Source organism: Pseudoliparis swirei, chromosome 1 (assembly GCF_029220125.1).
Source record: "Pseudoliparis swirei isolate HS2019 ecotype Mariana Trench chromosome 1, NWPU_hadal_v1, whole genome shotgun sequence".
NCBI lineage: Eukaryota > Metazoa > Chordata > Actinopteri > Perciformes > Liparidae > Pseudoliparis > Pseudoliparis swirei.
Window position 1 is genome coordinate 17257662 of NC_079388.1, and position 24770 is coordinate 17282431.

The 24770-nt window shown below is 43.3% G+C and overlaps 1 pseudogene; it reads right to left on the reverse strand.

Moving 5' to 3' along the window:
• Positions 1-203: 203 nt before the first annotated feature.
• Positions 204-23087, reverse strand: LOC130198203 (potassium voltage-gated channel subfamily G member 2-like; annotated as a pseudogene).
• Between the last annotated feature and the right edge of the window lie 1683 nt (positions 23088-24770).

A 24770-nucleotide genomic window follows, 5' to 3' on the forward strand; every position in this document is an offset into this window, starting at 1 on the left:
CTTTATTTCAGACAATCCTCTCAAATGCGGCTACACGAGGAACATAATTCATAAATCTGAAGGTCTGAAACAAACGGTGATGTTGTGGCCAGACTCAAGTCAGTGAGAATCCTGCCCGTCACTCATTTGACTGGTACACTCATGTTCTTGATTATATATATATATATATTTCTGCAGCTTCCTCTGGAAGTCCGGCTAACTTTTCATGGCCGCCTAATCTCCGCGGCCCCGCGAGCGCCATGGACTTCCTCCGCTGCGCCGACGGGCGGCGGCCTCGCGCTGTAGCCGTCCGTCTCCTGCGAGTCCTCGCTGCTCTGGGACTTGGTGCTGTCCTGCGAGTCCGCTTGCCTCAGCGCCCGGATCTGCTCCTCCTTCAGCTCCAGGTACGACCTCGAAGGTGTGAAAGATGGAGGTGACGGGAACGCCATGAGGAGGATGCCGCCAGGATGCTGCTGAACGCCACCACCTGGCCCGGGATGCTCCGGGCACCATGTCGCCGTAGCCCACCGTCGTCATGGAGATGACGGCCCACCAGTAGCTGCCGGGGATGCTGGTGAACTCCTGCTTGGCGCCCAGCTCGCTCTCGGCGAGGAACACCAGCGGCGAGAAGAGCGCCATGGCGACGCAGAGGAAGAGCAGCAGGAGGCCGAACTCCCGCGTGCAGCGGCGCACCGTCAGGCCGAGCGTCTGCAGGCCCAGGGAGTGGCGGGCCAGCCGCATCACGTAGAAGATGCGCAGAGCCCGCAGGACTCGGAGGACCAGGCCCACCTTCTCCAGGTAGTTGTTCCCGGAGCCGGCGGATTTCCCCCCCACCGACACGGAGTCCACGATGAGGCTGACGTAGTACGGGAGGATGGCGACCACGTCGATGACGTTGAGCGGCGTCCGCAGGAAGGAGCACTTGCTCTGCGTCTGGATGAAGCGCAGCGTGAACTCCAGGGAGAACCAGGCGACGCACACCGTCTCCAGCACGAAGATGTTGTAGCACCTCTGGGAGCACTCGCCCTGCGGAGGGGAACAACGTTTCATCTGGTTTGTTGGATTTTTGCACAGGCTCAAAAACACTCATTACACATGTGCCTCAGAGGGCCTTTTTAAAAAATGAAAGTAATTAACTGTCTTGCTGTAACATGCCCTGTTTTCATCATAATCTATTTTTTTTCCCAAGACTGCGGAAATAGGGTTCATACATATTTAAAAATATAATTATAAGATTCAATTCAGTTTATTTTGCAAAGGCCCCAACATCACAAATTACTACTTTTTGCCTCAGAGGGCTTTACAGTCTGTCCACGTACGATATCCCTGACCTTTGACCTCTCACGTCGGATCAGGGAAAAAAAGTCCCCCCCCAAAAAATGTAAGTATTTTAACTGACCCGCTGTCGTCGTGGTGACTAAAATCTAGCGCAGCTGAAATAAGCCCTTTTTAATTATCTTTTTTTTTCTCCAGAAATATTATTTAAAATATAATTAGCAGAGATTCAATTTAATTTATTTTCTATAGCCCAAAATCACAAAATTACATATGTGCAATCTGTACACGTACGACGTCCCTGACCTTTGACCTCACATCAGATCAGGAAAAAACTCCCCAAAATAATGAAAGTAATTAACTGTCCCGCTGTGTCGTGGCAACTAAAAGCGAGCGCAGCTGAAATAAACCCTCTTTTCATGATAATCAATTTTTTTCCCATCACAATTAAAAAATATAATTAGAAGAGAATCATCTCAGTTTATTTTTTATAGCCCAAAATCTCAAAATTACAAATGTGCAATCTGTACACGTACGACGTCCCTGACCTTTGACCTCACGTCGGATCAGGAAAGAAAGCTCACCCCAAAAAATAGAAAAAAACACTTCCACAGGGGAAAAAGGGAAGAAAAGAAATCAAAAAAGCTCTTTAAGACTGACATTAATTACGGTTTTTTTGTAACATTGCAAAACAGCACCAACACCCCCTCGGCGTGCGAGATAAGTAGCGCCTCAGACGTGAAGCGTGAAGTCAGTCGTTGGGAATCTATTTCAAAGGCCGCCGTCTGATTGGTGGGTTCGTTTCAGGAGGCCGACACGTTTGATCTCGCAAACAAAAAGCTGACGACGAACGAAAAGGTGAGGAAGGATTTCAGGAAGCGTAAAACAGAAGGTTTCGATTGTGTGATTTAGTCACGCTGACGAGAGGTGGGACAAGTGTTGACGAGAGTATTTAACTGCCGACTGAAAGCTGCAGATGAAACATTCTCTCTTTTCACCATAATCTTTTCTTTTTTTTCAAGAAATAGTGTTCATAAATATTTAAAAATATATAATTATAAGAGATTACTTGATTATTAAGTCAAAATCAACCCTGGAGGACATTGGAGGGAAAAACAAATTCTGAATTTAATTAAGTTTGATTAATTACAAAAAAATATTATTTGCCTAGCAGTTAATTATGTGTGGATTAACTAGAATATGAATATGATATGTGTGGAGCAATGCAGGGAAAGAAATACTATTTAAAAATGTTGTGTAATGCTGAGAAATGTATATATATATATATGTGTGTATATATATATATGTATGTATATGTGCACAGTAGACCATTATATATATAACAGTCTACAGTGCACATATACATATATATTAGGGCTGTGAAACGATTAAAAATTTTAATCGGGTTAATCACAGGTTTTTGTGGATTAATCATGACTAATCACATATTACCGATATTCTCGGTATATTTTGTGAGAACATAGAGATTTATGACAAAAGACGGATATATACATTTATACATTCTTCTATACAATGGTGCTGCAACTCAGCAGTTATTTAGCAGTTTTCTTCCATATGGAACATTAATACATCTTCATCCTAAACAGAATGTTTAACCCTCCTGTTACCTTTCGGGTCAATTTGACCCCATTCAATGTTTAATGTCGGTGTTCTTTGGGGTCAATTTGACCCCAGGCTGTTTTTCACTGTGTCAAACATATAAGAAATATCAACTTTTTTATTTATTTAAAGGGCTATTTAGGTAGTCAACAAACAAACATTAAGTACCTCACACTTAAACTTGGGAAGCAATATTAATTCTAATAATTTTCTGGAGGTTTTAATTGCTGGGGTCAAATTGACCCCGAGGGTAAAATATGTTAGTAAATGTAAAGGTAACAGGAGGGTTAAACAGAACATTGTTCTCTTGTTTGTCAACCATTAACTCCACCATGATACAATCTAAAGGCCTCTAGTCTTCCTCTAGCAGCTGCTGAGGCAAACTGACTGTGTGGGTTTTCTTCATGAACTGGGCCGTGATGAAAGGGAAGGCGGGGACACCGCTGCAAAGCTGAAACCTCACCGGCCCGGACAGGTGGACAGATTGACAAGTGACTTTTTGCTCGGTCCCGATGCGCGCGCACGGAGCTCTGTGGCGCGCGAGACGGAGATCGATAAGTGTTAACGCAACGCGAAGAGACAGAATTGACATGCTGCTGTGGAGATACGATCAACAACAGACGTTTAGTTTAATAAAAGAACAAAGACGTGCTATAGAGAACATGTCAGGGGGCGGGCCAATCTTTTAATGTCATGCGATCTACCGACACTACGCCGCGATCGACTGGCAGGTCGCGATCGACGTGTTGAGACCCTGATCTACAGGAAGTAAAAGTCGTAACAAGGTTTCCGGAGGTGAACCTGCGGAAGGATCATTACCGATGAACAGACCGTCTGCATGAGAGCGGACAGAGTTCAGATTGAAGTGGTGGATTGGAAGCTCATTTTGCAAGTGACTTTTTTTTCGTCCCGACGACCAACAACAGATGGATTGGAAGCTCATTCTGCGCATGCGTTAAATGCGTTTAAAAAAAAAAACTAGTTAAACCTGTAATTGAATTAACTGAGTTAACGCGTTATTTTTCACAGCACTAATATATATATATATATATATCTATATAAAATATAGATATATATATATATGACATTAGGGAGTTAAAAACACAGACTTTAGGTTGTAAATATCATCTCCAGGTGTGACTGTGTAAGCCAGACATGTCCCTCAGTATTTGCTGCTACTTAGTTTTTCATATGGCATGTCTCTTTTTCCCCCCTACAGAGCTAAAAACAGCTAAACCCATGGAGGACCGAGCAGGTCACTGATCGGCACAGCTGGAGCAGCAATTAAACTGCAATATGGATTTGTAAAAGTGGTCTTCGTGATCAGAAGTGGATCCATGTGTGTTAGTGCTTTAGTAAAAGGGATCAGCTGTTCCACTGACAGCTGGTTCGAGCACCCCTGAAGTGTCCAAATACTTCACTTAACTACAGCATTAGTTACTAATTGATAATTAGAAAGCGTGAGAACTTGCAGTCGTTGATTTTTGTTGCATTGTGAATGAGATTTTTTTATTTTTAAATAAACATAATCTTATAAGAAAGTACAGCTTCATGTCTCTCCGTCAGCCCTCTTCTTTAGCCGCGGAGATTATCGTTACCGATTCCAGTTTTCTGATCAGCTATTAGCCAATCGGGTTGGCCTCCTCAATGATACTATTTTTTATTTTATTTTGTTGAATTTTAGTGCCACAGCGGAGAAATACAAATTGTAGCCTCTAGCCACACGCTGTCGTTCCACATCCCAAATAAAAAGCAGGCTGAAGCCAACACAAATAGATGTGCTCCTGTCCAAAAATCCCTTCAGAGCTCCTCAGTTGTCACCCAGTAACCGCTGTGTTTCACACCTCCTCTGCCATCCTGCTTCTCTGCGTCCATTCGGGAGTCTGTCTGGCTTTATTTATTTATTATGTCTTTATTTATTCATTATGTATTTATGTATTTTTTATTATTTATTTATTTATTTATTTATTATTTATTCATTTATTTATTATGTATTCATGTATGTATTTATTCATTTATTTATTATGTATGTATTTATTTATTATTATTGTATTTATTATTTATTCATTTATGTATTATTTATTCATTTGTTTATTTATTTATTTATTTACTCTCTTTTCCTCCTATCTGACCAGCATGTGTGTACTGTACCTGCCTCTGAGGCTTTTTTCTTTTTTCCACGGCTGACTGCACAGTCATCCGTCTCATTTATCAGGAGGTCGCGACCCCGCCGCGGCTGGCGAGAACCGTGTGAGCCAAACGATGAGGGAGGCCTCTGATCCCTCGCAGGGGAAGTCGCGGCGGGCATGAGTCCCAAACACGCACCGACTTCCGAAGTGGCGAGCCGGTTTCACGCCCCGAGCTCTTTTAATGGGTTTATTCATCCGCCTCACTGGGCTCTGCTCTCCTCGTGTCTTTCCCCTCCCCCTCTTCCCTCCCCCTCCGTCTCTTTCCACAAACCATCTTTAATAAGCTTCTGCTTTCTGGAATCTCGTCTCAAAACAATAACTTGTGAATCCTCTCTGGCTTTTTTTTTTTTTTTAAAGATCAAGCAGGCGCTATTTTTATCGTAAACCGCGAAAAGAGACGCCATATGTATTATTACTTATTACTTCCCCCTTTTAGCACCCCAGAGCAAACAAATGAAGTGGTTGTTTTTTTAAAGCTAAAGAATAATAAAAATAATAAAAAAGTTGTGTGACATGTGTGCAGTCATAAATATTAAAATAACTTTAAACCAGGAACATACAGGAGGAAGAGGAAGAGGGCTCTGTTACCAGTGGAGTGAATGCGTATGCCTCGTTTCTGCTTCCTACATTTACATAATTGTTGGTGAGAGTGAGACAGCGTTCACTAATTAGTCCCTTTTGGGTTTTACTGAACTCAAACTGTCCAGAGCTGCTGGATGGAAGTCGTGGACCGGAGTGAAAACCAGGAGGTCAACCAGGAGGTCGCTCTGGGTTTCTCTTTCTTCATTTTCAGACGTCCAGCAATGATTGTGCACACGCTGACGTGCAAAGTCCCAGAGCACATTATTATTATTATTATTTGCTCGACTCGACTGCATTGATAACGTTTCAGAATGAATGCATGTCAAGTTTAGAATCAATTGATGTCATTTATTGATTTTTTAAGGGGATTGAAACTTAGTAAATATATATTTTTCTTTTTAGAGGCTCTGAAAGAAATGCTGATGTCGTCTTACCGCTCACACAGTGCATGCTGGGACAGACTTCTGCCTCACACACACACACACACACACACACAGAGGCACACACACACACACAAAGACACACACACACATAGACACACACACAGACACACACCCAGACAGAGACACACACACATATACACACACATAGACAACACAAATAGACACACACAGACAGACACACACACACATATACACACACACACTCACACAGACACAAACAAACACACACATATACACACGCGCACACACATATACACACACACCAAGAAATACAGACACACACATACACACACACACACAGAAACACACACAAACAGACACACAAACACACACTCACATACATACACACACACACACACACACACACACAGAGTTAACTATGTATCAGTACCCATTAGTACTCAAAGGAAGTACCCCGGGCCTCATGTCTGTCGACTTCCTGTCAAAACTCCGGCAGTCAGAATATATTTTTTTCTCTCCTCGTCTTTAATTCTTCTCCGACATCCTTACGACTCACTTTCCTTCAGAGTGAACATCTTACCGCCCGGGAAAGAAGGAACAGCCAATCAGGAGGCCGGTTCGGGGGGAACAGCCAATCAGAAGGCCGGTTCGGGGGGAACAGCCAATCAGAAGGCCGGTTCGGGGGGGAACAGCCAATCAGAAGGCCGGTTCGGGGGGAACAGCCAATCAGAAGGCCGGTTCGGGGGAAACAGCCAATCAGGAGGCCGGTTCAGGGGGCCCAGCCAATCAGGAGGCCGGTTCGGGGGAAACAGCCAATCAGGAGGACAGTTCGGGGGAAACAGCCAATCAGGAGGACGGTTCAGGGGAAACCCGCCTCTGGAGAAACGATGAGTAATTTTTGCACAAATTAAAACAAATAAAGACGATGCTCCCACTCGCTGCTGTGAGTCTACTCACTTCTCAAAACCACCCAATCATATCACAGCATCTCCCCCCACGCTGACTTTCCTCCAGTACGTGTGTGTGTGGGTGTGTGTCTGTCTGTGTGTGTGAATTATGATGAGCAGGCAAATTATTCTGCTCAAACCCTGAGTCAATAATTACATAAGCGTGATTAATTTATCTGGAACTTTTTTTTAAAGACTCTACTGAACATCGTCTTTGGCAAGAAGAAGAAGTCTAATCCGCCAGCGCCATGCACTCACAGACACACAAACACACACACACACACTCCCACACGTGGGCATTGATCTGGGCCCAGGCTGTTCTGCTGCTTGTCAATATGTATTTATTACGGCCGTTCTTCAGGGAGGCCAGATGCTCGCTGTACTTATTATGCTGAGCAGACATATTCTGTTCCCTCCAACCTGCAATCCCCCGACCGCTCTGCCAGCTTTCACACGCTCTTCCAATCACACTTCACAACTCCACGCACGCATGCATAACGACCTGCTGTGATGAGGGAGCTGACCATGCAGTCACATGACACGGGGTCCTCCCCCTCCATGTTGTTTGTATTTAAGTCCTGATCTCTGTGACAGACCAACGTTCCCCTTGGGGGGGATTTGAGTTTCATCTCATCCTGATCTATAATGGCATCGATGATTATGGCTGTTGCCTGACGAATGTGTCTCTCTCTCTCTCTCTCTCTCTCTCTCACACACACAAACAATAAACAGAACTAGAATTAATGAACTGAAGTCCATAGAGAGGGAGTGAAAGAGTAAAAGTTTGCATGTTTTACAGTTTGCAAAGACAACAATTATGAGCATATATATGGATCTACATATGTATATATATACTGTATATATGTATATACATATATATACTGTATATATGTATATACATATATATATGTAAACATAAATATACTGTACATATATATTGTATATACATGTATACATATATATAGATATGTAAATATGTATATATATACATATATATATATGTATATATGTATATACATATATATACTATAGATATGTAAACATATCTATACATATATATATGTATACATATATACATATATATATACATATTTATATACTTATATATATGTATACAGATATATATGTATACTATATGTATGTATATACATATATATATTTACATTTACATATATATATATATGTAAATATATATCTATATATATACATACATAGATATATATACATACATACATATATATATATTTACATATATATATATGTAAATATATATATTGATATATATATTTACATATATATATATATGTAAATATATATATTGATATATATACATACATAGATATATATATATACATATATATACTAATTTCCCCTTGGGGATTAATAAAAGTGTATATTAATTAATTAATTATATATGCATTTGACATGAAAGTCTCGTGGAACTCTGACTCGACGTTCCTTCGTCTTCATCAGTCGACGTCCTTCACAACACAAAGTGCTTCCTTTTGCGGTTCAACCGGAAAATAAATATTTAAATTTGTTTCAAATATCGAGTACTTCCAGACGATGTTTACTAATGCGAACGCTTCCGTGGTAACGGGAGAAGTGTTTCCCTCGGAAAGTCAGTGCTGCTCCTCGTGTGAGAGGAGGTGCAACTGGAGGAGCAGTTACAGCTCAACTGGAGCCTATTTTAATTGACTTCTGCAAACTACTATATTCATATTAAACCTCTTAAAGAACCATTGTTCACATGCTGGTACTCATCCGATCTCCGTACATTGCTCAACTGACAGCAGAGGAGTTTTTTCCCCGCTCAACTCTCGTACAGCATAAAACACGCCAAAGTTCCCTCGGGGTGAGATTTACAGTTTTTACACTTTGAATAAAAATCACTTCTCGACTCGCGGTAGAAATCATTTTCTTCCACGAACACCGAATGAGATGAATCGCACACTTCTCCGAGCACGAAGCGTCAAACTCACAGTCCGCAGGGATGAGTGATGTCCACCTGGCTATTTCCAGCAGAGACAATACGACTAAAGTATTTCGATTATTCTGCAGCGCTGACGCACATTTCTCAGCCACCCCTCGTCCAGCTCGCCCTCCTGAGCTCCGCCTCCCCAGTTCTCCCCATGTGATGATATATATGGCCCGGGGGTTGCGGGTGAACTTTAAAAAAAAAGTGGTAGGGATTTACACCAGAATGGAGTTCGCGTGGCTCTGAGGCATGAGCGGAGTCACCGAGAGGCCGGTGGATCCACAGCTGGAGACTGGAGATGCTTCCGGGGACACAGTAAGAAATCAACAAAACACTTGAGAGGTTTTATCCCCTATTCATCCTGAGAGTGCAGAGAGCGGCCAAATGCAATAAAGCTTGTTCTTCTTCTTGTATTGTGTGCGTGTGAGAGGAAGAGGGGTAGTGAAAAGCTTCTTAGCCACCCAATGTTTCTGGTCTAAGAGCCGTATTTGATCGGAAAGCTTGTCTAAGTGCTTTTCATTGCAGGAGGATCCTTACAAAGGTTTTTTTTCCCTGCCCCGAACTCAGCTTCTCTACGGCGCAAGTGGCCAAGTGCGTAAAGACGCGGACGCTTCCTGGGTTTTGGGTTGCATCGCCCGCCCGCTTCACGATGCAATTTCATTTAGGCCCGGATTCCAGGACTGAAAGCTTCAAACTACGACTTCATTTACTGGCAAATAAAATATGTTAAAGATGCTTTGGAGTGAGAGTTTGTGTGGAAGCGGCAGTTGTTGTTTCACGTTTTAGCCTCTTTCAGCTAACGGTTACTTTATACCGTCTTAAAAAACAGAGCTTCAAGCCTTTCACAAATGTCCTTTCAGTTTAAGACAATCTTAACGTTTGGGTTCGGCCCAAAATGTCGCATTCAGATTTCAGTTGTTGTTAAGCTCCGCCCTCTCGTGTCACTCGTGGTTGCAAAAAAAACCAAGATGACGGCAGCCCAACGCCGCCGACAAAACCAGTAGTTACATTCTTAAATGCGCTGTCTCGAGTATTTAGAGGTTTAAAGAAAATGGCAAAAACTATATATATATATGTATATATATGTATATTTGATTTAATTTGCCACTGGACTCCAAGTGAATGCTAATGTTGCTTCATATCTGCTTCATGTGTTTTATTTGCTAACATATAAGCAATATTAGCCTTAAAAGATGAGAGTATGTGTTGTGTCCAAAGCTTGTTTCCAATTGCCCAGGAAATCAGTTTAGGTTTAAATGAATAATGATTTAACACGATGAAGGTATCATCATGAGGTCTGGTGAGGTTTAGCAGGAGAGTTTAAGCGCTGCTCCGTTCGTGCTGCTAAACACTGGAGCCATAAAACACGAGGAAACATTACAGATACACAATATGTTACAATCAGAGGACATTATCACCTCATTAGTTTCATTACTGTGCAGATGTGAATGTCCGTCTATCAACGCTAAATGGATATTGGGAGGTTCTGTGATGGTTGAGGAGGAAAAAGAAATTCACCAATTTGAGTTAAATGCAAACGTTGAGCTATACTTCTAATTTTTCTCCCGACGTGGTAATGAGGAGACGCTCCGTCACCTCGGTGGAAAATAGGAATGCTGGGAAAAAAACAGAGAAATCAGAGGTTTGCTTTGTCTCTTTTTTTTTGTTCAGGATTTTTTTCTTTTCTTTTCGTGAACGCGGAACAATTACCAGCACAAAAACCACCAGAAGCACACACGCAACCCTTTTTTGGGACAACGCTTTAGCTAACGTTTTAGCTAATGTTTTTAGCTCACGTTTTAGCTAACGTTTTAGCTGTGTGTCTCAAGATTTTGACATTTTTGGGGGTGTTGCTCCAATCTCTGGCGTTCAATGGCGGTTCAAGTTGTGCAAATGAGCGGCAGCCTCCCTTCATTGTGATATTTGAGGTGTTTCGGAGACTGACGCAGCCACCTCATTATAGGCTAGGCCTACCCATAAACCCTTTTCGTTTTTTGGGGGGGTTTGCACACTTAGTTTTTCGTTCTCACATTCTAATGATCCACCCTTAGCTCCCTCGGAGGAGGAGGAGGAGGAGGAGGAGGAGGAGGGAGGCTCACTTCCTCAGGCACCTCCAGGTGGTTAATTGGTGCCACGATGACACCATGACACCTTCTCAGCTGTCCGGAGTTTGACACACTATAATCGCTCCTGTTGCTCTTCTGATTCGAAATGTAATGGCAAGATGACGCCTAATTGGAGATAAAATGAAGACGACGTCTAAGCTGGTCTTTGTTCAGCTTTTACCCCGCTTTGTTGTTTTTCCTGATAGATTTTCCCATTGAAGCTTCCACACACACCCCTCCCCCCTGATGAATATACATCTCCGACAGAGGGAGAACCGCGGGGCTCTCCTTTAATCATACGCTGGGTCTGCCGATGTCGTTCAGGAGGTGAATTAGACGCTCCGGAGTCGGATCGCTGAGGCTCTCTGAAGACCTCCGGAGGCAAAGAGGTGGACATCGGAGGCTATAAAAAATGCTTTCTTTGTGCCCCTGTGACAGACTTTGGCAGCATTTGTAGTAACTGGGTACAAAAAGCCTGAGGCGGCAACATTTCCCTTCCATGGAGATGAAAGCCGAAGGCAGCAACAGGTGGATGCTCTCCGCTCTCGCTGTCAGACGTAATGAGAGCCTTGAAGTCACGAGTATCGTCCCTTTTTATTCAGACGATTCAACCTGACAGGCTCGAAAGCTTTTGGCATATCAAGGGTATCTTTGTTTGTATTTGTTTTGTTTGTGCCGTGCTCGCTTTAAATCAGATTCCGATTTATTTGTGAAATTACAGAAATACCCCCAACATTTTGGAAAATACAGCGACTTCCTTTACGAGACTGAAATTAAATGCGTGATCCCCGTCTCACGTCCGTACGTTGAGGAACTGGAGTCAGGACATTTGTATAGCCTGCTGGCAAAAGGACTAAAACACATGAAAGTTCGCACGTCTGAGTTTTGAAGCACTTTTCGTGATCTTAAAAAAAGAAATTACAAAAATCTCACCGACATTGGCTTCTCTTGACGAGGTCAACCAGAAAACATCAATCATCATTAATTGCCTGTCAATCCTTTTTTTAGTTCTAGATTACCTCATTTGAGCCTGTTCTTATTGTTCCCACTGATTAATAAACATTTTATCTCCAATATTTGATGTTTTCTTTATGTATTCTGTAGTCTGAATAACGGATTGTGAGATTAATATCTATATAAATATAGGATGGTAGCAGCTTGAATATCAACGAGCGAGTCAGTTGAGCTCGATTCATTTAAGTTTCTGGAAATTATTTCAATCTTTTTAAAAGGTTCATCTTTAGCAGACATGTAAATGAACAATACAAAGTTCCACCAGAACCATGTGGATCAAACAAATAAGATTTAATGTGTTAATTAGCTTTTTAGAGTTGCTGCTATCAGATGATTCATTTTCAACTTTGGAAAGAGCGACGCTAGCAGTTTCCCCTTCTTTCCAGTCTTTATGCTAAGCTACGCTAACTGTGCATTAGCTCTATTAACATACAGACACAATATTTATATCAATCTTCTCATCTAACTCTCAGAAGGCAAGCAGACAAAGTTATTTCCCCTCGTGATAAAATTTTGTCAAAACTCTTTGGACTGTAACATCAAAGAGGCTTTTCTAAAATGTAACAGTTTATATACCAGTTAAAATACCATCTGCTTTTATGGAGCATCAAAGTGAACAGGAGCCTCAATAAAACACGATTTATCTCCATTTAAAGCTCTCACTTTATTTCCTGGTCAGCTGGTGTCGATATGATTTGGGTAAACAAGCGTTAAAACTGTATGAATTAGGACTGCATGGCTATACTTTGCATAATCACCATAGTATATAACAAAAATGAGCTTATTTAACATTCATTTGATCTCATTTCATATTCATTTTTGAAAGCAGGTGTAGTCAAATCAACTGCACGGGGAGAATTATGTGTGGGACACAGAATTGAAAACCCCCAAAACCGGCACCGACTTTTGATTTAATGTGAATATAAATATATATATCAACGTTTTTCCCCATTTCACGTTTGAATGCACTGTCAATTACTGCCTGTAATTTGGGAGAACTTGGATCTCGCGTTGCTCTGAAGGCATTTATTGCTGCAGGAAAAGTGAGGAGAGAGCGAATAATCTGGTTTTGGGGTGAAGGGAGAAGCAGCTTCTGTGTCCCTGAGCCTTTCAGCCTCTGTGACTGTCACTATGATTTACAATAAAGCCCAAGAAGACTCTGTATGTGGGCTGCAGCATCAACATAATCTCAACTGTAGCAGCTGTAGAGCACTCACACCCCCCGAGGCTGTTAGGAATAAAAAAAGGAAATCCTTAAATTTATCGTTATGTGTGTGCGGTGTTCATTATGAACATATATTACGCAACATGAAGGTTGTAGCATTTGTTTTGCTGTTAGACGCCACAGGGAGCGTTCTGTCCAACACCTTTTTATATCACATTATATCATATTAATGCCTGTTTTTTTCTTTTTGGGACTTTTTAAAATCCTTAAATTATAACGTGGAAATAAAAAGAATTGCGAGACGCCTCTCGTTGTTAAATTATTTGGATGCTTTACTTCCGAGTTGAATCATTTAAATCCAATAATTGTCAACGCTTCGTTTCAGAAATGAAACGCGTGGAAACCGGATATGAGTTTTTGGACTTTTTGGGGATAATTTAAAATGAGTTGATTAGTTAGACGGGAAGTGAACTCACCCGCTCCTCCTCCTCCCTGAGGTCTGGCATGGTGCTGATGCACAGCGTCACCGCGGTGATGGCTACAAATATCACCGACAGACAGGCGAAGATCTTCCCCGGGAGGCCCGAGTGGGGGTTCTCCACCATGTCCCGCAGCCTCCGCATGCAGCCCCCCGTTTGGGCCTCGTCCTGCGGCTCGGCTCCGGGGGGCTGCGGGCTCTGCGGCGACGTAAGCTCCGCCTCCTCCTCCTCCTCCAACCGCTGCAGCTCCTTGAACTCCTCCTGCCTGAGCCGCAGCTTCCGGAGGCAGCACCAGTCCAGGTTGTTCTCCTCCACCCCCCAGTAGAGCAGCTCCTCCTGGAAGGACAGGGCGCACATCTCCCTGAGCAGACGCAGCTTCCCCGCCGCCAGGAACGAGACGATCGTGCGGAAGGCCGACGGGCTGCGGTCGAAGAAGTACTCGTTGCGGCTGCCGTCGTAGTCGTCGCACAGGTCCATGATCTCGGCCTCGTTGCTGCAGCCGCGCAGCTTGCCCAGTCTCGTCAGGGGGAACTCCTCCAGCGTGGACCAGGGGATGCGGTACTTGATCCCGCCCACGTTGATGACGGCGGCCACCGCGGCGTCGCCGAGGCCGACCTGGTCCCCGTCCTGTTGGCGGGGCAGCAGCTGGGCTCGCTTGTAGAACAAACCCTTCTTGCTCTCCACCTCCTGCGGGTTCTCCACGGTCTTGAAGTGGAAGGGGGTGAACTGCTGCTCGTTGCTTCCGGCCAGGAAGGCCACCTCCTGGTACATCACTGCCACTGTTGCTGGGGGACCCTTACCCGCACGATGAGAGATGGGACGGTGGCTTCACAGGGAACGGTTCCCATTCAGCGACACAGCATGTCTCTGCGGGACAAAAAAAAGAGTCAACATTCAAATTTGCTTCATCTCAAGCAAACCTTCAGGTAAAGTCAGTCCATGAAAGGTCTAGAAGCGTCCGAACGCCTCAATCCAAGTCCCCGTCGGTCGATGAAGAACCTCCGATACCTTTCTGACGTCCAAACTGGGACATTCGATGGATTATTGTGCCTCGCCACTCTTTTAAGGCCCGGACACAATGCTGGTTATCTCTAGCAAAGCTTCAGGACAAGTCAGTCCATTAAAGGACTTTAAACACATTCCAGTTGAGTTGCCGACATTGGTGCATCCGCTCACGGAGGCGATCAAACCGTGAAGACCCACGTCCAGGACAAGTTAGTCCATGAAAGGTCTAGAAGCGTCCGAACGCCTCAAACAAAGAACTCGTCGGTCGATAAACAACCTCCGATACCTTTCTGACGTTTAAACTGGGACATTCGTGTAATAATTGTGTCTCGCCACTATTTTAAGGCCTGGACACAATGCTGGTTATCTCTAGCAAACCTTCAGGACAAGTCAGTCCATGAAAGGACTAGAAGCGTCCGAACGCCTCAAACAAAGTACTCGTCGGTCGGTGGACAACCTCCGATTCCTTTCGGACGTCCAAACTTGGACATTGTAGTGATTATTGTTGAGTCGCCGACATTGATGCGTTCGCTCACGGAGGCGATCAAACCCGTGAAGACCCACGTCCAGGACAAGTCAGTCCACGAAAGGTCTAGAAGCATCCGAACGCCTCAAACAAAGAACTCGTCGGTCGGTGGACAACCTCCGAAACCTTTCTGACGTCCAGACTGGGACATCCGTGTGATTATTGTGTCTCTGCACTCTTTTAAGACCGGACCCAAGAAAGCCCGGACCCAATGCTGGTTATCTCGAGCAAACCTTCAAGACTAGTGCTGGTCGGCGACATCGGTGCATCCGCTCACGGAGGCAATCAAACCCGTGAAGACCCACGTCCGGAGCTGTGGTCCTGCAACATGTACCGAAGCTTTACTTTGAACTCTTAGTTTCATGCCTTCAGGATACGAGAAGAAACCCAGTCGAACCCAATTTCAGGAAAAAAAACATCAATAAACTCGATGAAAGCGATCCACAGAGTCCTAACATCATTGTTTTGTTTCACTCCTTTTCTTGTTGGACTGTAGAACAGAACACAGAAATAATTGTGCCGACAGCCCACAAGTCAAAACACTTTTCTCTGGACTCCTAATTGCAAAAAAAAAGATCCAAACATAAGCAACTAGATGTCAAATTGCAGATTGCATGCTGCGAAATTCATAATATTGTTGTTTTTCTTTTTACAGCTGGCTCTGAAATGAGACAATTTAGAGTGTGTGGGTGAATCAACCTCACAATGTTGACTTTCACACTTACAGACTAGAGGAAATTATCACCTTAATGCCACCGACTCGAGGGAAATAGAAAGTACAGAAAGGCCGACTCGTACCCAGGTTTTAGGACTAATTCTCGTATATTCTCGATAGAATATAAAAGGTCATAAAAGGTCGTTTTTTGCCGTTGTCTCATCACTTTCTGATCACACAATAAAATGTCTGTGTGTATCGACTCTTTTCACATCTTCAATTTCGCATTTTCAACACACCGAGGATGACTGTGCTGGCACCCGATGGAGCCGATGTGGGAGAGGTCGGGCACAGCATCACAACTAATTAGGAGCGGGACCCCCCTCCGGCTAGCCTCTATTGTGAGGCCAATCATTTTTTAGGCCACTTTCTCCGAAGCAGTGAGAGAGGGGTTGGGGGGGGGGGGGGGGGATATGCATCTCTGACAGCGACTCAGCAAAGTGCTTTTGATGGGAGCAGTTTATTGAGCATGACACGAAAATGGAAGAGCTCCACGGAGAGAGGCGACACGCCGAACAAGGCTTTTTGAATCATGGGAATATTATCTTTATAAATGCACCGGCAGCAGGGTCGTAGTCTAAAAGGTATATTTAGGTCAGTTTGTTTAGTCGTGAGTTGCTTTCTTCACTTTCTCGCTGAGCCAGGAGACGGTTAGCTTAGCTTTAGCATAACACTGGATCCTGTTGGTTGAATCGATACAAAAACAAAAGTATTAAAAAACGCAAAGTTGCGGTTTTAAAGCAGAGGTAGCAGCTCTTTGTCCTAAAGCAACAGTTTTGTGAGCTTTAGAGGAGCTGGAAGGCTTTTAAAAAACCTTTTTTAAGAGTCATGCTAGCTGTTCCCCGGGACAGCCGTACTTAATGCTAAGCTACGCTAACTGTCTCCTGGCTGCAGCTTCATATTTACAACACAGAGTTTATCCCAAGTGGATTGTTTAAGGAAATGGGCAGAACAGGTAGCTACGCAACGTCTGGTCGGCCTTCAATGAGGTCACTTGAGTCGGTTGGAGCTGAAGACGGCAAGTTAGAAACTGGAAAGAATCTGGAGGAGCTCAGATGAGCTCACCTCACCTCTAAAGTCATCTCCTTATGCATAATTATCTCCTGATAAAGGATAAATGATCTTATTTCTGTTTGAGGCTAAGGGCTCAATGCTACTCGCATAACACACAGAACTACAGGGGGTGCGTTGCATTGTGGGTAATGCACAGAGGCAAGATTTTGACTATGAAGAAGATGTAAAACAAAAAAGTCGATATATCCGGTGTGATGGATTCTCGATGTCAGAGGAATGCGATGCTGAATCTGTGTATTTTATGCATTTTATCTCACTGTTATGTTTTTCTGAATGTAATTGTCACAAATATTTCACTGATAAAAACAGAATCTTCATTTGAGTAAATATGACACGCCTCCAGTGTTTGTGGGCGTGTCTCTGGGTTTCCCCTCGTTGTCTTTCTGATTCACAGTTCACGTGGTTTTTTCTACGCCTCCTCGAGTGTAAACGACGCTTTAACGGCGCAACGGGCGAGTGAGGAAGATGTCAATCAAACGCTGTGGGGTAAACACACAGGTGGAGGTGAGCTGGGGACTCTTTAAATCTCACACAATATGTTTTACGTATCGGGGGTTAATAATGTGGCTGAACGCTCTGATGACGCAGTGCAGGGATTCTCAATGTTTTTGGCCCAAGCAGCATCTACTTTTATCTACATCACAGGTTAGAAGTTTCGTGGAGACTTTAAGTTCAAACAAAGTGCAATTTTTTTTACATTTGAAGGATTTCGAGCCGTAGAAGTAAAAATAACCTGGTGTTTCCCGAGAAAGAAACATTGGTCTGTACCCCTTTACTAATCTTATATTTTTTCTATGTGCCATCTTCATTTACTCGTACCCAGTAACATATAGACTGATATGTGACTGAACGAAAGAAAACATGTTTAAATAACGTAAAATGTAAAAATGATTATAATAGCCCAAGTGGTTGCAGAGTTACTGCCTTTTTAGTTTGGATGTACAATTTTCGGAGCAGAGGCCTAAAAAAAGCTTGGTGCCTAAAAGGTTAAAAGCCGCATTTGTCTTTAAAAATCAACAAAATCGGGGGAAATCGAATGCAGGTGAGGATTTGAAACTCAAATGCTTTTTTCCCCTCCGAATTTAATAAAACCAGGTCACTAATGCAACACTTTACTCCTTATTAAGTGGGATAAGTGGGATTTTTAGAAAAACCAAAGCTACCATTTCAAGTGCTCTACATCCCTCTCACCCTCATTAGGGGGGGTAAGTGAAGCGTATTAGCGCATGTTTTCCTCTCATCCTCAACACAACACATTTCCTGTTACTGTGACCCTGAACGCCTCATTGTGTGTTTCAGACACTGGATTTGTGACAAAGGAGTCAACAAAAAAAATAAAAAATCTTCCAAGGTGGATTCTTTCCTTTCATCAGGAATAGAATACGTGGACAAATGTGAAAATATTATTTAAATGCCTCTTTGCATACATCTGCAGCTCGTCCCACATCCACTCTTCATCCACTCTCGTCTTCATCCGTGTAAAAAGAGAAAGATACAAGGGATCGAAGCGGAAGTCTTTTCGAGGGGAGACAGAGCTCTTGAACTATCACCTGACCGCCTCCTAATTCAGACTGATTGGGTCTCTGTGCTCGAGGGCGTGAGGACGATCGAGCAGCGCGGCAATCAGCCCGAGAGAGAGAGAGAGAGAGATAAAACGATTTCATGATCTGGAAATGACGCAAAACATCTTTCTTTCTTTCTCTCCATCTGCAATAATCACGGAGGCAGCACTTCTCACGACATGATCACATGCGTAAGAGTCTGAGGGCCAGGGATGAAGAGCACCTTTCAGACTGAGTCACAGGAAGTGATGGTGTTGTTCGACCAGCTGGGGCTTGTGTCATGAAAGAGATGAGATGCTTTAGGACAGATTCAGCTCGCAAATGGATAAACAGTGTGAATCTTAAACGGGCTGATCGGGGTTTTGATCCAGAGTATTTCTATGATCTCAAATCACAGGATTAACTTGAACCCTAAAATCACCCTGAAAATCAAAAACACATGTTTTCCTCTTGCTTTCTATCAATCAAAGTTTTGCTGTGAGTTGTATATATATATCAGGCATGAGAATCCCTCACCTTTCGGCGAAATTCGCCGTTTTGAAACCAAAATAGGTGACTGACGTGAATCGTGTAGATCCGAAGTTTTTGTTTTGGGGGAAGGGGGGGGGGGTCAATTGGCCGGCCGGCGTTTATGAGATTGGAGTGGGACACGGAGAAAATGTGGAGTGGTGCTTTTCGCAATAGAACATCTTTGATGGGCACGTGTCGCGTCTCGGCCAATCAGCGTCAAGATGTCTTCAGCGTTTGGTGGTTTAGGTTAGCTTGAATGTTAGCCCGCTATCTGCTGCTGTCACGCTGCACGGTGTAGCGATGCTAACAAAGTACCCGTACGTTAAGAGCGATGTGATTTAGCATATTTTTAGTATCGATACTTCATTAAAAGAGCGATCAGAGCGCACGCGCTGCTCCGTTTCGAGCTGTCTGCGCACACTACGCAGCGAGTGCCGTTAAGTGGCGGAATTTTCGGCTTTAAAAATTAAAATTAAAAAAGATGCCAGAAGTGAAATGTTTAAGTTCAGTCTGTAAAGTTCTGTTTCTGTAACTCTCCAGCTGCTCATCCTGATGAACTCTGTATCATCTGGTCAGATACAGACTAACAGTCTCATAGTGATAATCAATGCTATGATGGCTCCATGTAGTTTCATTAATATCTTGTAGGCTAATACTAATAATACTGCCATTTGTTAAGTGTTGAAAAAGTTGGTAAAAAGTGAACCATACAGATATTTTATTTATTACTATTATAGATCAATATACCAGGATCGTATTTATGGTACTGTTTTATGGTATTGTATCAGTATCATGATATTTATGGCAGGTATGGCATAGATTAGAACATACGTGTCAAACTCATGGCCCGCCAAATGTGGCCCGCCACGTCATTTTATGTGACCGCATTCTTGTGTCCTTAAGATTCACTTGTTGGTTCATAATTGACTGTAAAAGGGAATATTACTAAATAGTTGTGTTGTGCATACTGTGATATTCTGAACACTCAGGTTCAAACTGCAACATCTTTTCATTAAATACATTTGAGAAGTTAAAAATATCCCTCAATTTAGGTCTCAGCTTGTCATTCAGGGGTGATAGTGCGTCCCAAAGCCAGACCAGTGGAGAACCACTGCCCAAACCAGTGGAGAACTACTGCCCCAAACCAGTGGAGAACTACTGCCCCAGACCAGTGGAGAACCACTGCCCAGACCAGTGGAGAACCACCTGTCTCAACTGTGAAAAAGCTTTTAACAAAGTTAATGCAATAATGTTTGTTTGATCTTTGATAAAGTAATGTGGGTTAAAATAAATATAATTAAATTAAATAGATGTATTGTATAATATTAAATACATTTGCATATATAGTTATACATTTATATAAGTACACCTAAATAAACAAACAAATGCAAAGACAGTTATTTAACAATATGTTCTGGAGTAGTTAGAATTATACCGTGTTAGTGACAACCGCCCTTTGAGGGCAGACATGAGGCGGATGTGGCCCTCGGTGAAAATGAGTTTGACACCCCTGGATTAGAAGATCGTGACAACCAGGTAGAGGCAGAACAGACTCAAGGAACAGACTCGAGGCTCAGCAGAGCACAAGACTTGAAGACTTGTTCACGCCAAAAAAAAAAGGAAGTTGGTTCATGAATGACTATATTATATACAATATTACTATTATTATAGGGCCCACTGACTTGGTGTCAGAATGGAGGAACTATAGATTATCATACAACGTCCAACATCGATGTTCGTGGAAGTCACCAGCATCCCCCCACCGCGCCTATCCTTCTCACCTTTTTCACCCCTGACCCGTTTTCATGCCTGATATATATATGTATACAGGACTGTCTCAGAAAATTAGAATATTGTGATAAAGTTCTTTATTTTCTGTAATGCAATTAAAAAAACGATTCTGGATTCATTACAAATCAACTGCAATATTGCAAGCCTTTTATTCTTTTAATATTTAATATTTTTTAATTGCATTACAGAAAATAAAGAACTTTATCACAATATTCTAATTTTCTGAGACAGTCCTATATACACATATGTATATATATATATGTATATTTATATGTGTGTGATGAGCAATATGAGTGATGACAGACCCATATCTCCAAAACATATATATTTATACACAATATATATATACATATATATACACAGTATATATATATATATACGTATGTATATACAATATATATATATGTGTGTGTTTTGGAGATATGGGTCTGTCATCACTCATATTTCTTATCGCTCTGATAAAAATACCTTTTTTTAAATGAAGCAGCTGTGTCCTTATTCCAAAGTCTTGACCCGGTTCCTCCTGACAGTCCACAGACAGCGAGTTGTGTTTCACGGAGGGAAGAAAATAGTTCCCGACATGAAGGCCGACGTCCTTACGGCTCACCGCTCCAGAACTATGGCGACCGGGACCTAAACCATCTCTAATGGCTTCTCCCATTTTACATCCAGCTCTGAACCTCCAGTGGTACAGAGTACCGGCCTCAAAGTGAAGAATTAAAGCCCGACAGCTACAGCGTCCATCAGGACGATAAAAACACGTCAAGAGCTGCATGTAATACAAACAAGTGTGAGATAGGGGAGGGCGAGATGAACCGGGTTGAATAAGTTGCTGGAAGGGAAAAAGGCGTCTGTTCGATGCTGAGAGGATGTGATGTGAGCGCCGGATATCAGAGAGTTTGGAGATCACCGACGAAGACGAAGGAAACTAAAGAAAAACACAGCCGAAGGACAGCTGCCCTCTCTCTGCACTCTCCTCTCTATTTCACATTTGTTTTATGTGTCTTTGCAACAAACAAAAGAACAACAACAACAACAAGTGCAGCTTCCCCATCATGCAGCTCACCTTCAGGAGGACACACACACACACACACACACCTTAGACTCAGAGAACAGACTGCCATGTCCTCATTAGTTCATCCTCTCTTGTTTTGAAGGGCCCACCGGTGCAGTGGTGAAGGAGAGCGCTGGCCTCCACATATCAACAGGTTAATGTGAGGAGGGGGAGGTGGGGAGGATGGGGGGGGGGGGTGTTTGTATATAGTGCAATCCATACGAGAATAAATAAAAAAGCCTCTAATGAAGATGGAGCTCCTCTACTTAGACGCTGACAGGTGAATGTTATTGATGGAGAGGTATAGTGTGGGGGGGGGGGGGGGGGGGGTTCTCGGGAATGCTTTCCAAACAAATTCGATGACATTTAAAGAGATTTGAAGAGGAGCAAGTGTTTGGGAGTCAAACGCAAACATGTGATGACAGGAAATCCCTTAAATGTAAGGGAGCAGCTGCCTGGAGGGGAAGGGGGGACGACATCCCGGGAGGAGGAGATGGATTTAGTAGAAGAGGAACGTCTGGGAGCTCAGAGTCCATTCAATAATTATTATTATAGTGAATAACAAATATGAGGACGACAAGGAGGTAATACGTGAGAATGATGAGCTGCTATGGCCCCTTCACACCCCTGAAAAAAAACTATTCCCACCCATTAGTGGGGTTATCGAAGCAGAAGCCAGTGATGCGACTACAAATAAACAAGCAAATAAACAAGAAACACACTCAGACTCACGCGGTGTGCGGCGGAGCTCGCGGGTCCGCAGCCCGCGACGCGCGGCGCGGCGGTGGCATGCCGGGAAGTTTTCCACGCAGATGTTCCGGGGGCTCGATCCTGCGCAGAGTTTTTTATTTTTTATTTCAAGGCTTAAACATCCAGGATGTCACCGCGCAGCCCCCCCCAAAACACCCCGACTCGGTCCACGGGAGCCGCCAAAGAGGCAGACGGACAGACGGAGGGACAGACGCGTTACTCCACATCAACACAGTCCGACCGCTCCGCTCTCCATCAGAGACGACGTGGCAGATGTTGCAGAGCAGGTTGTGTGTGTGTGTGTGTGTGTGTGTGTGTGATGGTCACACACACACCCGCCGCTCTCACTGAGGTGCGTCCGGAGCTGCGCGCTCCGCGGTGCGCTGCGCTCAACTGCGTCTCTGGGAAGCCACGCAGGCTTCAAGTCCAACCCGCCCGCTTCAGGGGGGCGCGGGGGGGGGGGGGCGGTATGTATTTCACCTCTCTGTTATGGGATGCGCATGAACTCTAATTATGTTTTTCTTTTCCATATCTGCTTTTTATTCCTCAACCATGGCACCAAATTCTGCTCATATATATATATATATATATATATAAATAAAATAAGTTGATCGGAGACCAGATATTACTGAAACTGAGCTGAATGCAATTTTACTTGCTCATCACATTTGCTTCCCAAACAGGAAAAGAAAAGAAGAAAAAAAGAAAAAAACATGAACCCAAAGTCAGAGTCAAGCCACGCCCAGCTCACCCAGTGGGCGTGGCTTCGCTGATAAAAAGCCCGTTTTACTGGCTTGAGCTTCCTCTCTGGTCCTCAGCTCCGGTCTGTCAACACCACGTCTGCTTAATTGGAAATGAGAGACGGCGGAGAGACAATGATTTGGAGTCTGATTGATGGCGAAGTAAACAGCGCTGACGCCGGTGGAAAGCGTCCGTTTCCAGGAAATCTGCTCTGCCAACAGCGCGGGGAGCTGCGGATGGGGGGACGTAAAGAAGAACGTCCCTGGCCAATAAAAAGGACGTTTTCACGAATTAAAATTAGGTGGTTTGTTTTCAGGGTCCGAACCAACCCGCCAACAACATGACGCTGGTAAACTATCACGCTGAACACTGGCCACGCCCACAAGTGTTGCTCTGTGGGTGTGAGTTTGACCTCTGACCTCTGAGGGATTTTTTTTTCTTCAAAAAGAGGATTTCCCAGTGATGTATAGATACATATATATATGATATATACACTACCGTTCAAAAGTTTGGGGTCAACCAGACAATTTGGTGTCTTCCTTGAAAACTCACTTTTATTTATCAAATGAATTGAAAATTTAATAGAAAATATAGTCAAGACATTGACAAGTTTAGAAATATTGATTACTATTTGAAGTATAAATTTTGTTCTTCAAACTTCAAGCTCAAAGGAAGGCCAGTTGTATAGCTTATATCACCAGCATAACTGTTTTCAGCTGTGCGAACATAATTGCACAAGGGTTTTCTAATCAGACATTAGTCTTCTAAGGCGATTAGCAAACACAATGTACCATTAGAACACTGGAGTGATAGTTGATGGAAATGGGCCTCTATACACCTATGGAGATATTTCATGAGAAACCAGACACTTCCACCTTGAATAGTCATTTACCACATTAACAATGTATAGTGTGTATTTTTGATTAATGTTATCTTTATTGAAAAAACAGTGCTTTTCTTTGAAAAATTAAGACATTTCTAAGTGACCCCAAACTTTTGAACGGTAGTGTACATATAAAAGGAGGCTGAGTAACTGGTCGGTCCTGTCCGGCTTCAGAGCGGAGCCTGGACCTCGGAGGCCTCCAGGAAAGAAAGATGTGAGAGTCGTTTAAGGTAAGTGGAAAAATGTCCGTGACTCGAGTCAGAAATGACCCACATGAGAGGACTTTGGGGAGAACAGACCATAAAGATTTGATAATTAGCCACCCTTTAAATTCCGGGGGAAAGTTAATTGGACTTTTTTTAAAGGAGCGAAGGGAAAACTCACACGGCCGGCGGAGAAGAGAAACCCTTCGGATGTCCCCT